Source organism: Hemiscyllium ocellatum, assembly GCF_020745735.1.
Source record: "Hemiscyllium ocellatum isolate sHemOce1 chromosome 38 unlocalized genomic scaffold, sHemOce1.pat.X.cur. SUPER_38_unloc_6, whole genome shotgun sequence".
Lineage (NCBI taxonomy): Eukaryota > Metazoa > Chordata > Chondrichthyes > Orectolobiformes > Hemiscylliidae > Hemiscyllium > Hemiscyllium ocellatum.
In genome coordinates this window covers 460797-476022 of record NW_026867524.1, presented here as the reverse complement: position 1 = coordinate 476022, position 15226 = coordinate 460797, and positions in this window count along the sequence as shown.

Here is a 15226-nt window from a genome sequence, read left to right as displayed (position 1 = left end):
GACAGCACGGGGTTTGATACAGAGTAAAGCTCCCTCTACACTGTCTCCCCATCAAACACTCCCAGGGACAGGGACAGCAGGGGGTTAGATACAGAGTAAAGCTCCCTCTACACTGTCCCCCATCAAACACTCCCAGGACAGGGACAGCAGGGGGTTCTATGGTTGTAGGTGTCAAAGCTGGGTCAGTCAGTGCCCCCGGGAGCGGACAGTGGGTGATGTTCCTGTTGCCTGTCTCCCCCATGAGCCTACAGCTCAGTGTCAGTCTCTGTGTGACTCTGAATGGGCCCCAGAGGCATCAGACTCAACATAACATCCCGGGTTACACAAGGGGCCATTCAGCCCCTCCTCCTCCAGCCTGGGACACAGGGACAGGAGGCCATTCAGCCCCTCCTCCTCCAGCCTGGGACACAGGGACAGGAGGCCATTCAGCCCCTCCTCCTCCAGCCTGTTACACAGGGACAGGAGGCCACTCAGCCCCTCCTCCTCCAGCCTGTTACACAGGGACAGGAGGCCATTCAGCCCCTCCTCCTCCAGCCTGTCACCCAGGTACTGCAGGACGCCCCAGTTGGTGTTCAGTGAGCTGAGCACTGGTTTTTTGTTGGATCGTGAATTGGAGGGGGAGGGAGGTGTTGAGGAAACAGTGAGTGCACAGCCATCCAACTCCCTTTCTCGGCGTCTACTCCATCAGTTCCAGCCTTCCTCCTCGCCCTCCCCCAAGCTCCACCAATGTCCTCCTGTCCTTGACGGGCGCTGTACTGGGATGCTGACTCAATCCCGACTCTCAGTCACTGTCACTCTCACTCCCAACCCTCTGTTATTGGGGTCTGTCTTCAAACTTCAGAAACTCTGTAACACTCCTCATCTCCATCACTGCCAGGGAGCAGGAACCCTGGCTGATTTCCCCCCCTCTCTCTCTAACCCAGGGATCACTGGGCAGGGATCAGGAGCAGGAACCCTGGCTGATTTCCCCCCCTCTCTCTCTAACCCAGGGATCACTGGGCAGTGATCAGGAGCAGGAACCCTGGCTGATATCCCCCCTCTCTCTCTAACCCAGGGATCACTGGGCAGTGATCAGGAGCAGGAACCCTGGCTGATTTCCCCCCCTCTCTCTCTAACCCAGGGATCACTGGACAGGGATCAGGAGCAGAAACCCTGGCTGATATCCCCCCTCTCTCTCTATCCCCGGGATCACTGGGCAGGGATCAGGAGCAGGAACCCTGGCTGATTTCCCCTCTCTCTCTCTAACCCAGGGATCACTGGGCAGGGATCAGGAGCAGGAACCCTGGCTGATTTCCCCCCCCCCCCTCTCTCTAACCCAGGGATCACTGGGCAGGGATCAGGAGCAGGAACCCTGGCTGATTTCCCCCCTCTCTCTCTAACCCAGGGATCACTGGGCAGGGATCAGGAGCAGGAACCCTGGCTGATTCCCCCCCTCTCTCTCTACCCCAGGGATCACTGGGCAGTGATCAGGAGCAGGAACCCTGGCTGATTCCCCCCCTCTCTCTCTAACCCAGGGATCACTGGACAGGGATCAGGAGCAGGAACCCTGACTGATTTCCCCCCTCTCTCTCTAACCCAGGGATCACTGGGCAGTGATCAGGAGCAGGAACCCTGGCTGATTTCCCCCCCCTCTCTCTCTAACCCAGGGATCACTGGGCAGGGATCAGGAGCAGGAACCCTGGCTGATTTCCCCCCTCTCTCTCTAACCCAGGGATCACTGGGCAGGGATCAGGAGCAGGAACCCTGGCTGATTCCCCCCCTCTCTCTCTAACCCAGGGATCACTGGGCAGTGATCAGGAGCAGGAACCCTGGCTGATTCCCCCCCTCTCTCTCTAACCCAGGGATCACTGGACTGGGATCAGGAGCAGGAACCCTGGCTGATTCCCCCCCTCTCTCTCTAACCCAGGGATCACTGGACAGGGATCAGGAGCAGGAACCCTGGCTGATTTCCCTCCTCTCTCTAACCCCGGGATCACTGGGCAGGGCGGCACGGTGGCACAGTGGCACAGTGGTTAGCACTGCTGCCTCACAGCGCCGGAGACCCGGGTTCAATTCCCGACTCAGGCGACTGACTGTGTGGAGTTTGCACGTTCTCCCCGTGTCTGCGTGGGTTTCCTCCGGGTGCTCCGGTTTCCTCCCACAGTCCAAAGATGTGCGGGTTAGGTGAATTGGCCATGCTAAATTGCCCATAGTGTTAGGTAAGGGGTAAATGTAGGGGTATGGGTGGGTTTCGCTTCGGTGGGTCGGTGTGGACTTGTTGGGCCGAAGGGCCTGTTTCCACACTGTAAATCTAATCTAAACCCTGACTGATTTCCCCCCTCTCTCTCTAACCCAGGGATCACTGGGCAGGGATCAGGAGCAGGAACCTTGGCTGATTTCCCCCCTCTCTCTCGCTCTCTCTAACCCAGGGATCACTGGACAGGGATCAGGAGCAGGAACCCTGGCTGATTTCCCCCCTCTCTCTCTCTCTCTCTAACCCAGGGATCACTGGACAGTGATCAGGAGCAGGAACCCTGGCTGATTTCCCCCCCTCTCTCTCTAACCCAGGGATCACTGGACAGGGATCAGGAGCAGGAACCCTGGCTGATTTCCCCCCTCTCTCTCGCTCTCTCTAACCCAGGGATCACTGGACAGGGATCAGGAGCAGGAATCCTGGCTGATTTCCCCCCTCTCTCTCGCTCTCTCTAACCCAGGGATCACTGGACAGGGATCAGGAGCAGGAATCCTGGCTGATTTCCCATCTCTCTCTAACCCAGGGATCACTGGACAGGGATCAGGAGCAGGAATCCTGGCTGATTTCCCATCTCTCTCTAACCCAGGGATCACTGGGCAGGGATCAGGAGCAGGAACCCTGGCTGATTTCCCCCCTCTCTCTCTAACCCAGGGATCACTGGACAGGGATCAGGAGCAGGAACCCTGGCTGATTCCCCCCCCTCTCTCTCTCGAACCCAGGGATCACTGGGCAGGGATCAGGAGCAGGAACCCTGGCTGATTTCCATCCATGGGGAAGTGAGCAGGGTCAGTTAGCATTTCCTGGGACACGGGTGGGATTTTTCTCATTTTCCGGCTGTTTTATTTGTATTTGTGACTGGGAGTTTGATTTTTCTCTGCTGTTGGCTGTTGCCAGTCCAGTGGATTCTGGATGAAGGCCAGAGAATGTAGCTGATGGATTGTGTAGCTGTTTCCTGTTCTCATTCTATTTCCTCAGTAATCCGTCAGCCGTGTGTATCGTGTCTCTGGGTTTATTTTTATATCCGTGCTGCAGACTGATTGGTCACCGGTGTTTTTGCACAGTGGCTCGCTTACCCACATGTCTGGGCACCCTCTCTTCAGGTCCCATCCCCATTCGGTCAGTGAGTGTTCACAGACATCTCTCTTTCCCCAGCCTCCTCCGGCCTGGCATTAGGGAACAGGCCTCACAGCCTCCTCCGGCCTGTCACACAGGAACAGGCCTAACAGCCTCCTCCGGCCTGTCACACAGGAACAGGCCTAACTGCCTCCTCCGGCCTGTCACACAGGAACAGGCCTAACAGCCTCCTCCGGCCTGTCACACAGGTACAGGCCCTACGGCCTCCTCTAGCCTGTCACACAGGAACAGGCCTTACGGCCTCCACCGGCCTGTCACACAGGAACAGGCCTAACACCCTCCTCCGGCCTGTCACACAGGAACAGGCCTTACTGCCTCCTCCGGCCTGTCACACAGGAACAGGCCTTACAGCCTCCTCCGGACTGTCACACAGGTACAGGCCCTACAGCCTCCACCGGCCTGTCACACAGGAACAGGCCTTACGGCCTCCACCGGCCTGTCACACAGGAACAGGCCTAACATCCTCCTCCGGCCTGTCACACAGGAACAGGCCTTACAGCCTCCTCCGGCCTGTCACACAGGAACAGGCCTAACAGCCTCCTCCGGCCTGTCACACAGGAACAGGCCTTACAGCCTTCACCGGCCTGTCACACAGGAACAGGCCTTACAGCCTCCTCCGGCCTGTCACACAGGAACAGGCCTAATAGCCTTCACCGGCCTGTCACACAAGAACAGGCCTTACAGCCTCCTCCGGCCTCTTGTGGACTGTATTAACAATTTGTATCATTCAGCTCCACACTCGGTCATCTCACCCCCTCCCAAAAGTTGGCACCGCGTCTTCTCAGGAAGGGGGCAGGGGAGCAGGCGAACTCTATTTCCACTCCTGTTGGTGTGAGGAAGTACGTTCTAATATCCCCCAGCCCCTCCCCAAGCTGGGCTCGGTGCGACCTGGAAGGTGGGACCACCCATCAAAGGCTGAAGACTGTAGTAGGCCATTCCGCCCATCGGGTCTGCTCTGCCAGTCAATGAGGTTGGGGCTTGGTCAACTCCACTCTCCTGCCTTTTCCCCCCCCATCTCCCTCGATTCTACCCCCACCCCCCTATTTGCTGGATTAAAATCTCAGCGTTGAACATCCTGAATTGTCCCGGCCTCGCAGCCCTCTGCAGGTGAGAGAGAGAGAGAGAGAGTCCCATCTTCGCTCCCCAATCTGCTCCCTCCCGACCATTGATGTTGGGGCTGAGGTCAGTCCAGATGACGTCCTCTGATCTCTACCCCCCCTGAGAGTTTGTTCAGCTTGGCCTGATAGCGATAGCAAGGTCACCCGCCCTGATAGGGAACAATAGGTGGAGATTGGAGCTGGGTTAAGCAGTGACTATGGTGACAAGATCAGTGTGATAGCCCTAGGCCTGCCCCCCCTCACACTCAATGCTATCTCTCAACTCCCACTCTGATCTGATTGACTACCTTTGGACTCGTTGCGACACAGAGGCTGATACACAGAGGCACTCCCTTCCTCCATCCCTGAGCCAGAGTCAAGCTCTCTCCCTCCTGGAAAGTAAAAACTCCCTCTACACTGTCCCCCCATCAAACACTCCCAGGGACAGGGACAGCACAGGGTTAGATACAGAGTAAAGCTCCCTCTACACTGTCCCCCCCCTTCCCAACAGCACGGGGTTAGATACAGAGTAAAGCTCCCTCTACACTGTCCCCCACTTCCCAGGACAGGGACAGCACGGGGTTAGATACAGAGTAAAGCTTCCTCTACACTGTCCCCCCCCTTCCCAGGACAGGGACAACACGGGGTTAGATACAGAGTAAAGCTTCCTCTACCCTGTCCTCCCCTTCCCAGGACAGGACAGCACAGTTAGATACAGAGTAAAGCTCCCTCTACCCTGTCCTCCCCTTCCCAGGACAGGGACTGCACGGGGTTAGATACAGTGTAAAGCTCCCTCTACACTGTCCCCCCCATCCCTGGACAGGGACAGCACAGGGTTAGATACAGAGTAAAGCTCCCTCTACACTGTCCCCCCATCAAACACTCCCAGGACAGGGACAGCACTGGGTTAGATACAGAGTAAAGCTCTCTCTACACTGTCCCCGCATCCCAGGGACAGGGACAGCACAGGGTTAGATACAGAGTAAAGCTCCCTCTACACTGTCCTCCCATCAAACACTCTCAGGGACAGGGACAGCATGGGGTTAGATACAGAGTAAAGCTCACTCTACACTGTCCCCCCCCTCCCAGGACAGGGACAGCACGGGTTAGATACAGAGTAAAGCTCCCTCTACACTGTTCCCGCATCCCAGGACAGGGACAGCATGGGGTTAGAGACAGAGTAAAGCTCCCTCTACACTGTCCCCCCCATCCCAGGACAGGGACAGCACGGGGTTAGATACAGAGTAAAGTATTTGATTTATTGTTGTCACACGTGCTGCGAGACAGTGAAAAATGTTGTTTTGAGTGCGATGCAGGCAGCTGGTACCATACACTGTAGAGCAAGCTGGTAGAATACAGTGTTGCTGAGAAGGTACAGAGAAACAGGGAACTAACATTAAAGAGGGCCACGCATTAGTCTGATCACAGCTGGGAAGAAGCTGTCCTTCAATCTGATAGTTTTCAAACCTTTGTATCTTCTGCCTGATGGTGGGAGAGAGTATTCCCGGGCTGGGAAGGCTCTTTAATGATGTTAGTTCCTTTCCTGAGGCGGTGGGAAGTGTAGATGGAGATAACCGGGGGGGGGGGGGGGGAAGGCTGCTTTGTGTGACGGTCTGGGCTGTGTTGACATCTCTCTGCAATTTCTTGGCAATACTGGGCACAGCAGTTACCACCCTGCTGTGTGGATGTGATCCTGTTGAGGAACAGGGTCGAGTGTCAGCCGTGGTGTTTTTTTCTCAAATGTTCTGCACTTGTATATCCTCTTCGGAGTTGCGTGTGACCGATTGTAGCAGCCTGGGGCCTGTCCCTGTCGGTGGGCCCTCTCTGCACTGTCCCGACCGCCTGACTGCAGTGTTGCTGGACTCAGGGGGTCAGGCTGGGTCTGAATGGAGTCAATGGGTGGCCTGTTGGGAGTGAGGTACTGGAGCATGGGCTGAGAGGCCGGGTAATAGGATCAGCATGGCGACTATTCCCGTCCCTCCCTCTGCCCACATGCATCTGCGCTCTCTCTCTCTCTCACACTCACTCTCTCACACACATTCTCTCTCTCTCTCTCTAACATACACTCGTGCACACACTCTCACACACACACACTCTCTCACAAACATTCTCTCTCTCTCTCACACACATACACTTGCACACATACTCTCTCTCTCACACACACTCTCTTACACACATTCTCTCTCTCTCACACACACTCGCGCACACACTCTCTCTCACACACACTCTCTCTCTCACACTCTCTCTCTCTCACACTCTCTCTCTTACACACATTTTCTCTCGCGCTCTCTCTCTCTCTCACACACACTCTCTCACACACATTCTCTCTCGCTCTCTCTCTAACATACACTCGCGCACACACTCTCTCTCACACACTCTCTCTCTCTCACACTCACTCTCTTACACACATTTTCTCTCTCTCTCTCTCTCACACACTCTCTCTCACACACTCTCTCTCTCTCTCACACGCACTCTCTTACACACATTCTCTCTCTCACACACATACACTTGCGCACACACTCTCTCTCACACACACACATACTCTCTCTCACACACACTCTCTTACACACATTCTCTCTCTCTCTCTCACACACACACTCGCGCACACACTCTCTCTCACACACTCTCTCTCTCACACTCACTCTCTTACACCCATTTTCTTTCTCTCTCTCTCTCTCACACACACACACACTCACGCACGAACACTCTCTCACACACACACACTCTCTCTCTCTCTCTCTCTCTCTCATACATACACACACGCACATAACCTCCGAATGCCGTCAATGTGACGTAATGGCTCTGGCATCACCTTGAGATCGCCACGCTCGGTGATAGGGTTTGTGACCATGGCAACAAACAAGGAAGCAAGAGATCTCTTTCTCTTTTTCTCTCTCTCTTTTTCATAGAATCTTAGATTCCCCACAGAGTGGAAACAGGGCATTTGGCCCAACAAGTCCACACTGACCCTCCAAACACCCATTCCCCTCCCCTGCATTTACCCCTGACCAATCCACCCTAACCTGTACATCCCTGGGCACTATGGGACAATTTAGCATGGCCAATCCCCCCTAACCTGCACATCCCTGGGCACTATGGGACAATTTAGCATGGCCAATCCACCCTAACCTGCACATCCCTGGGCACTATGGGACAATTTAGCACGGCCAATCCACCCTAACCTGCACATCCCTGGGCACTATGGGACAATTTAGCACGGCCAATCCACCCTAACCTGCACATCCCTGGCACTACGGGACAATTTAGCATGGCCAATCCACCCTGACCTACACATCCCTGGGCACTATGGGACAATTTAGCATGGCCAATCCACCCTAACCTGCACATCCCTGGGCACTATCGGACAATTTAGCACGGCCAATCCACCCTGACCTACACATCCCTGGGCACTATGGGACAATTTAGCACGGCCAATCCACCCTAACCTGTACATCCCTGGGCACTATGGGACAATTTAGCATGGCCAATCCACCCTGACCTACACGTCTTTGGACTGTGGGATGAAACTGGAGCACCCGGAGGAGACACGGGGAGAATGTGCAAACTCCCCACAGACAGTCACCCTGAGGCTGGAATCAAACCTGGGTTCCTGCCGCCGTGAGGCAGCAGCACTAACCACTGTGCCACCGTGATGCCCTTTCTCTCGGCCTCTTTTATCCTCTCTATCTTTCTGTGTCTCTGCCGGTCTCTTTTTCTCTGTCTGTCTGTCTGTCTGTCTGTCTCTCTCTCTGTCGCCAAGCAACTGACTTTGGGTGTGGGACCATGTGATCATGCGAGGGTTGGCTCCAGGTCAGCCTGTACTGATGAAGGGCTGAGGAGTGGGTGCAAGGCAAGACAGGCCCAGGCTCTGCCTGCGGCCTACTGGAGGGCTGTGGCGCTCTCTCTAGTTGGCCGAATGTTAGCCTCGAGGAGCAAGGGGTGGGGGTGGTGTAAGGGATGGAGGTGTGAAGGGGGTGGGGTGCGTGGCGACACTTGAGCAATCGATCTGCCTCAGCAGCCGCTGTCTGGGCGCCCATCGATACCTGGAGCCGGTTGGCTAACTTGCGTCTTCCTTGGTTACGCACCCCCCGTGTTAGCCCCCTGCGACCCTCCAACCCTGCTTCTTCCACCCCAGCAGGATAAGCCAGTAAAAACGGACTGGGCTGGTTGTCACCTGAAGCACGTTTGGTCCTGTGTGCTTGCGTTTTGATTTTTCTTCCCTTCCCTCTGTGCCTCGCCTCGCTCAAAAGGTACGAGTGTGCCCACGTCGTGCTGCCCTCGATCCGGACTGACATCCGCCCGCCCCTGCCCACCACCCCGAGCAAGCAAAGGTAGCGTCTTCATGGTTGACTTTTGCAGCCTTTTTGAGTAGGCCGCACTTGAGGCCTAGCTCTCTCTTCCAAAATGGACCTTACTTCAGAAGTGGGGGAGATGAAAAGTTGGGGGAGGGGAGAGTGATCGAATTGAGGTGGTGACAATGAAGGAGTGAGATGCTTTCTCAGTTCTAGGCCTTGGGTTCGAATCATTCCAAGGCCTTTATCTTATTTTTGACTCGCCTCTCGCCCACTGACCCCTCCCTGTCTCCCAGCTTCCTCCAGCTCTACGATTTCACACAATCTCCTCTCTTGTTGCTGCCTGCCCTCGACCTGCCAGACATACAGCTGCCTTGGGCCCACGTTCAGGAAATTCTTCCCTCCCCCCTGACTCCGTGAGAGGCTGGAAGTGAAGATGCTGTGGTTGTGCGCACAGTGGGCTGCGTCTACTCACTCCCTGTCACTTGCCCTAGCACACTTGCGCTCTCTACTCCTCTCTCTCCCCCTCCCTCTCTCCCTCCCCTCTTTCCCTTTCCTCTCCCCCACCCCTCCCCCTCCCCCCTCCCCCTCTCTCTCCCTCTCCCTCTCCCTCTCTCTCCCCCTCCTCCCTCCCCCTCCCCCCCCCTCTCTCTCCCTGGGAGCTGCTCTCTGTGGTTTGGGGACACCATGATGCCGTGCTGGAGTCTGGAGTCATGGATACTGACTGGAGGGGTGGAGGGGCGGTTGTGTTGAGAGGGAGCTGGCCGCTGCCTGGGAACTCTGGCCAGACTCTCCTCTCCCTGCCTCAGCCGCGGTGAACCCACGGCCTTTTGGTTGTTTGCGAGGGCGGGCTGCGTTTAACCCTCTGTGTGCTGGACGTGCAGGAGCTGCTGTGGAAGGGCACACCCTGCCCCGTCTACCAGAGCGGCCTGGCCCAGGGGGATTGGGTGGGTCAGGAGGCCATCCACACAAGCAGGGAAACAGACCCTTCGGCCCACACTGCCCCAGACTGTCTCCCCGTTTCCCTGCACTTGACCCCAGATCCTCCTCAGCGGTTGTGAGGAGGTGGAGATCATTCCTTTTGCGTGATTCTCCTGCTCCTCGGATGCTGCCTGACCAGCACCACCCTCTGATCGTGCCCCACGTGCTCTGAAACCTTTCCTATCTGTCTATTTGCCCAAATGCCTTTGAGGTGTACCAACCACAACCACTTCCACTGGCAGCTCATTCCACATGCCTACCACCCTCAGATTCACCTTTATTCTTCCCCCTCTAACCTTGAGGTGATGCCCTCTAGTCCTCGATCTCGGCACGGTGGCACAGTGGTTAGCGCTGCTGCCTCTCAGCGCCAGAGACCCGGGTTCAATTCCCGCCTCAGGGCGACTGACTGTGTGGAGTTTGCACGTTCTCCCCTTGTCTGCGTGGGTTTGCTCCCACAGTCACAAAGATGTGCGGGTCGGGTGAATTGGCCATGCTAAATTGCCCGTCGTGTTAGGTAAAGGGGTAAATGTAGGGGTATGGGTGGGTGGCGCTTCGGCGGGTCGGTGTGGACTTGTTGGGCCGAAGGGCCTGTTTCCACACTGTAAGTAATCTAATCTAATCTAAATCCCTGGGAGTGCATTCACCCTCCCCATGTCTCTCGTGATCTTCGATAAGATTTCCCCCCACCACCACCTCCTACACTCGAAAGACAAAAGCCTGAACTTGTCCAACCTCTGCCCATCCCTGGGTAACATCCTGGTAAATTCCTTCTGCACTCTTTCCAGGTTCATAACATCCTCCCGATAGCTAGGTGGTCCAGACTGAACACACTACTCCAAGTGCGGCCTGACCCACGTCCCGTATAACAGCAATGTTCTGTCTCGTCTCAGTGCCCTGACTGCTAAAGGCCTGTGTGCCACCTTCACTGCCCGGTCCACCTGTGACTCCCCCTTCAGAGAACCCTGCACCTCAACCTCCAAGCTCCCTTCTGTTCTACCGACACTCCCCCAGGCCCGACCCACTCGTCACAAACTGTCGGTTTAATTTGACTTTCCAAACTGTGCCGACTCCCTCAGCACTGACCCTCCGACAGTGCCGACTCCCTCAGCACTGACCCTCCCACAGTGTGGCACTCCCTCAGCACTGACCCTCCCACAGTGCGGCACTCCCTCAGCACTGACCCTCCGACAGTGCCCACTCCCTCACACTGACCCTCCGACAGTGTCCACTCCCTCAGCACTGACCCTCCGACAGTGCGGCACTCCCTCAGCACTGACTCTCTGACAGTGCGGCACTCCCTCAGCACTGACCCTCCGACAGTGCCCACTCCCTCAGCACTGACTCTCTGACAGTGCGGCACTCCCTCAGCACTGACCCTCCGACAGTGCCCACTCCCTCAGCACTGACCCTCCGACAGTGCGGCACTCCCTCAGCACTGACTCTCTGACAGTGCGGCACTCCCTCAGCACTGACCCTCCCACAGTGCCCTCTCCCTCAGCACTGACCCTCCGACAGTGCGGCACTCCCTCAGCACTGGCCCTCCCACAGTGCGGCACTCCCTCAGCACTGACCCTCCCACAGTGCCCACTCCCTCAGCACTGACCCTCCGACAGTGCCCGCTCCCTCAGCACTGACCCTCCCACAGTGCCCACTCCCTCAGCACTGACCCTCCGACAGTGCGGCACTCCCTCAGCACTGACCCTCCCACAGTGCGGCACTCCCTCAGCACTGACCCTCCGACAGTGCGGCACTCCCTCAGCACTGACCCTCCGACAGTGCCCGCTCTCTCAGCACTGACCCTCCGACAGTGCCCGCTCCCTCAGCACTGACCCTCCGACAGTGCTGACTGGATTACGATCCCCAAATCTCTGGAGTGGTGCGGATCAGGGGTGGGGGGGGTGGGGCTTGTATTCATGTCGCTCTGTCTCCCACTCGCTCCTCAGCCGGTTAGTTTGATTTCAGACAGTAAAACGCAGTCGGATTCTGAAGCAGGCACCCTTGTAGAGCTCGGGGCGCAGTGGTGGGGAGGGGCCTTGGTTTCTGTGTGTGCGTCAGGCAGAGTCGCAACATGGTGTTCTCTGCACCTCCCTGACCCTAAACTCTCTCAGAGAGCGAGACATGGCAGTGCCAGAGAGTGAGCAGGGTTTGGCATTGGAATCTTGCAATAGCATTCCGGCCGCCCTCATGGGGGGCTCTCTTGAGGGGTCAAGGAGCAGACACGCAACCCCACCAGCTTTCAGGAAAGCTAAAAACGTTGTGACTCCTCGCAAGGGAGGGACAGGCTGAGGGTGACGCTCTGTCAGCGACTGGGAGAGAGAGCGTCTCTGGGATCCCGGGTGGCGACCGTGCACACCAGCTTCCCTGCAGGATGGTTGCACAGGGGACCGTCTCTGAGTCGCTTTTCCAGGACAAATACCCCCCCAAAATGGGAGCATCATTTCAGGAACTAAGAGCAGTCAGGCCAGGGCTGTGGCCTCTGGAGTATAACAAAGTCAGAGAGGCTATCGCTGAAATTGAAATTGAAATTGTTTGGAAAAACTTCAGCAGGTCAGGCTGCATCTGTGGAGAGAAAGCACAGTTATCATTTTGGGTCGAGTGACTGTTCCTAAAAACACTGTTTCATCTTGTGTTGTACCCCAGTGTTATACAGCGACAGACCTGTCCCCACCAGCACTGTACCCCAGTGTTATACAGTGACAGACCTGTCCCCACCAGCACTGTACCCCAGTGTTACACAGTGACAGACCTGTCCCCACCAGCACTGTACCCCAGTGTTACACAGTGACAGACCTGTCCCCACCAGTACTGTACCCCAGTGTTACACAGTGACAGACCTGTCCCCACCAGTACTGTACCCCAGTGTTATACAGGGACAGACCTGTCCCCACCAGTACTGTACCCCAGTGTTATACAGTGACAGACCTGTCCCCACCAGCACTGTACCCCAGTGTTACACAGGGACAGACCTGTCCCCACCAGTACTGTACCCCAGTGTAACACAGGGACAGACCTGTCCCAACCAGTACTGTACCCCAGTGTTACACAGTGACAGACCTGTCCCCACCAGTACTGTACCCCAGTGTAACACAGGGATAGACCTGTCCCCACCAGTACTGTACCCCAGTGTTACACAGTGACAGACCTGTCCCCACCAGTACTGTACCCCAGTGTAACACAGGGACAGACCTGTCCCAACCAGTACTGTACCGCAGTGTTATACAGTGACAGACCTGTCCCCACCAGTACTGTACCCCAGTATTATACAGGGACAGACCTGTCCCAACCAGTACTGTACCGCAGTGTTATACAGTGACAGACCTGTCCCCACCAGTACTGTACCCCAGTGTTATACAGTGACAGACCTGTCCCCACCAGTACTGTACCCCAGTGTTATACAGTGACAGACCTGTCCCCACCAGTACTGTACCCCAGTGTTACACAGGGACAGACCTGTCCCCACCAGTACTGTACCCCAGTGTTACACAGTGACAGACCTGTCCCCACCAGTACTGTACCCCAGTGTTATACAGTGACAGACCTGTCCCCACCAGTACTGTACCCCAGTGTTACTCAGGGACAGACCTGTCCCCACCAGTACTGTACCCCAGTGTTACACAGTGACAGACCTGTCCCCACCAGTACTGTACCCCAGTGTTAACACAGTGACAGACCTGTCCCCACCAGTACTGTACCCCAGTGTTACACAGTGACAGACCTGTCCCCACCAGTACTGTACCCCAGTGTTACACAGGGACAGACCTGTCCCCACCAGTACTGTACTCCAGTGTTAACACAGTGACAGACCTGTCCCCACCAGTACTGTACCCCAGTGTTACACAGTGACAGACCTGTCCCCACCAGTACTGCACCCCAGTGTTACACAGTGACAGACCTGTCCCCACCAGTACTGTACCCCAGTGTTAACACAGTGACAGACCTGTCCCCACCAGTACTGTACCCCAGTGTTAACACAGTGACAGACCTGTCCCCTCATGTATTGTTCCCTATTTGGCTACCGTTTTGGACAAAACCTCAAGACGTGGAATCACCCTTTGCACGTGTGTGTTGATTTCTGTTGGTCTCTCTGTTCTCTCTCTATGGTACAGCAGCAACTTTTGTGTGAGAGAGTGAGAGTGTGTGTGTGTGTGCAGGAATGTGGCGTGTGTGCGTTGCTGTCAGTGGAGAGCTCCCCCAGTGTTGGGCGAGGTGCCTGTCTGACACAGCCTGGCCTCTGAGACAAAGGCTTGGATTCAGTTTGCGGATTTCCAAGTGGTGCCTGGCCCTGTTTTCCCTCCAGCTGTACCATAGGATCCGTTTTCACAGTGCGACGTGACTAACACAGGCGGGGGGGGGGAGGGGTTGGGGGGCAGGGCAGGGCAGTCTCTCCTGGCCAAGTAGGCCTCAGGCTCCATATTCGCCTGCCCGTGCAAGGCCCCACCACCCCCAGGCCTGGTGGGCAGGCTTGAGGGTCAGACCCTGTGTTCCCCAAAACCCGAAGGGTCCCAGAGTCTCGGCCAACTCCAGGCCCCAGGTTTGAGGAGGCTGGCCTGACCCCTAGGCCGCAAGATCCTAACACGTCTGCTCCCTCTTTATTTGTCTTTCTTTTTTCATTCGTGACGCCCCTTGGAATGTAGGCAGGCAGCTCAGGAAAGGCGTCTGGGGAGGGAGGAGAGGATTTTCAGTGGTGTGTGTAGACACATTCACTGACATTAACAGGCAGCAACATTCAGCTCAGAGATCCTTTACTGTAGCTCTTTGTCTCCCCCTTTCTGTCGCTCTCTCCCTCCCTTTCTCTCTCTTTCTCTCACACTCTCTCTCTCCCCCTCCCTCCATGCCCCCCCTTGCTGCTTTCCCCGTCTCCCCAGCCCCTCGTCCCTCTCTTCCCTACTCTCTTATCCTCCTCTCTCCACCCCCACCTCCGTCTCTACCCCTTTTCTCTCTCTCCCCCCCACCACTTTCTCTCCCCTCCCCTTTCTCTCCCCCCTTTTTATCCCCCTCTCATTCTCCCCCTCACTTTCTCCCCCTCCCTCTCTCTCTCTCTCTCCCCCTTGTTTTGTCCCCGTCTCTCTCTCTCTCTCCCCCTCACGTCATTCCCTCTCTCCCCCTTGTGGTCTCCCCCTCTGTCTCTCTCCCTCTATCTTCCTCTCTCTCCTTCACTCTCCCCCTCACTCTCCCCTCCTCTCTCTCTTCCCTCCTCTCTCTCTCCCTCACTCTTGCCCCCCACTCCCTCTCCCCAATCCCTCCCCCCCACTCTCTCTCTCTCCCCCTGACTCTCCCTTATCCCCCTCTCTCTCTCCCCCCACACTCTCTCTCCCTCTCTCCCCCATTCCCTCTCCCTCTCCCCCTCCCCCGCTCTCCCTGACACTCTCTTATCCCCCTCTCTCCCTCCCTCACCCCCCTCCCTCTCTCTCTCTCTCCCTGACACTCCCTTATCCCCCTCTCTCTCCCCCACACTCTCTCTCTCCCTCTCCCTGACACTCCCTTATCCC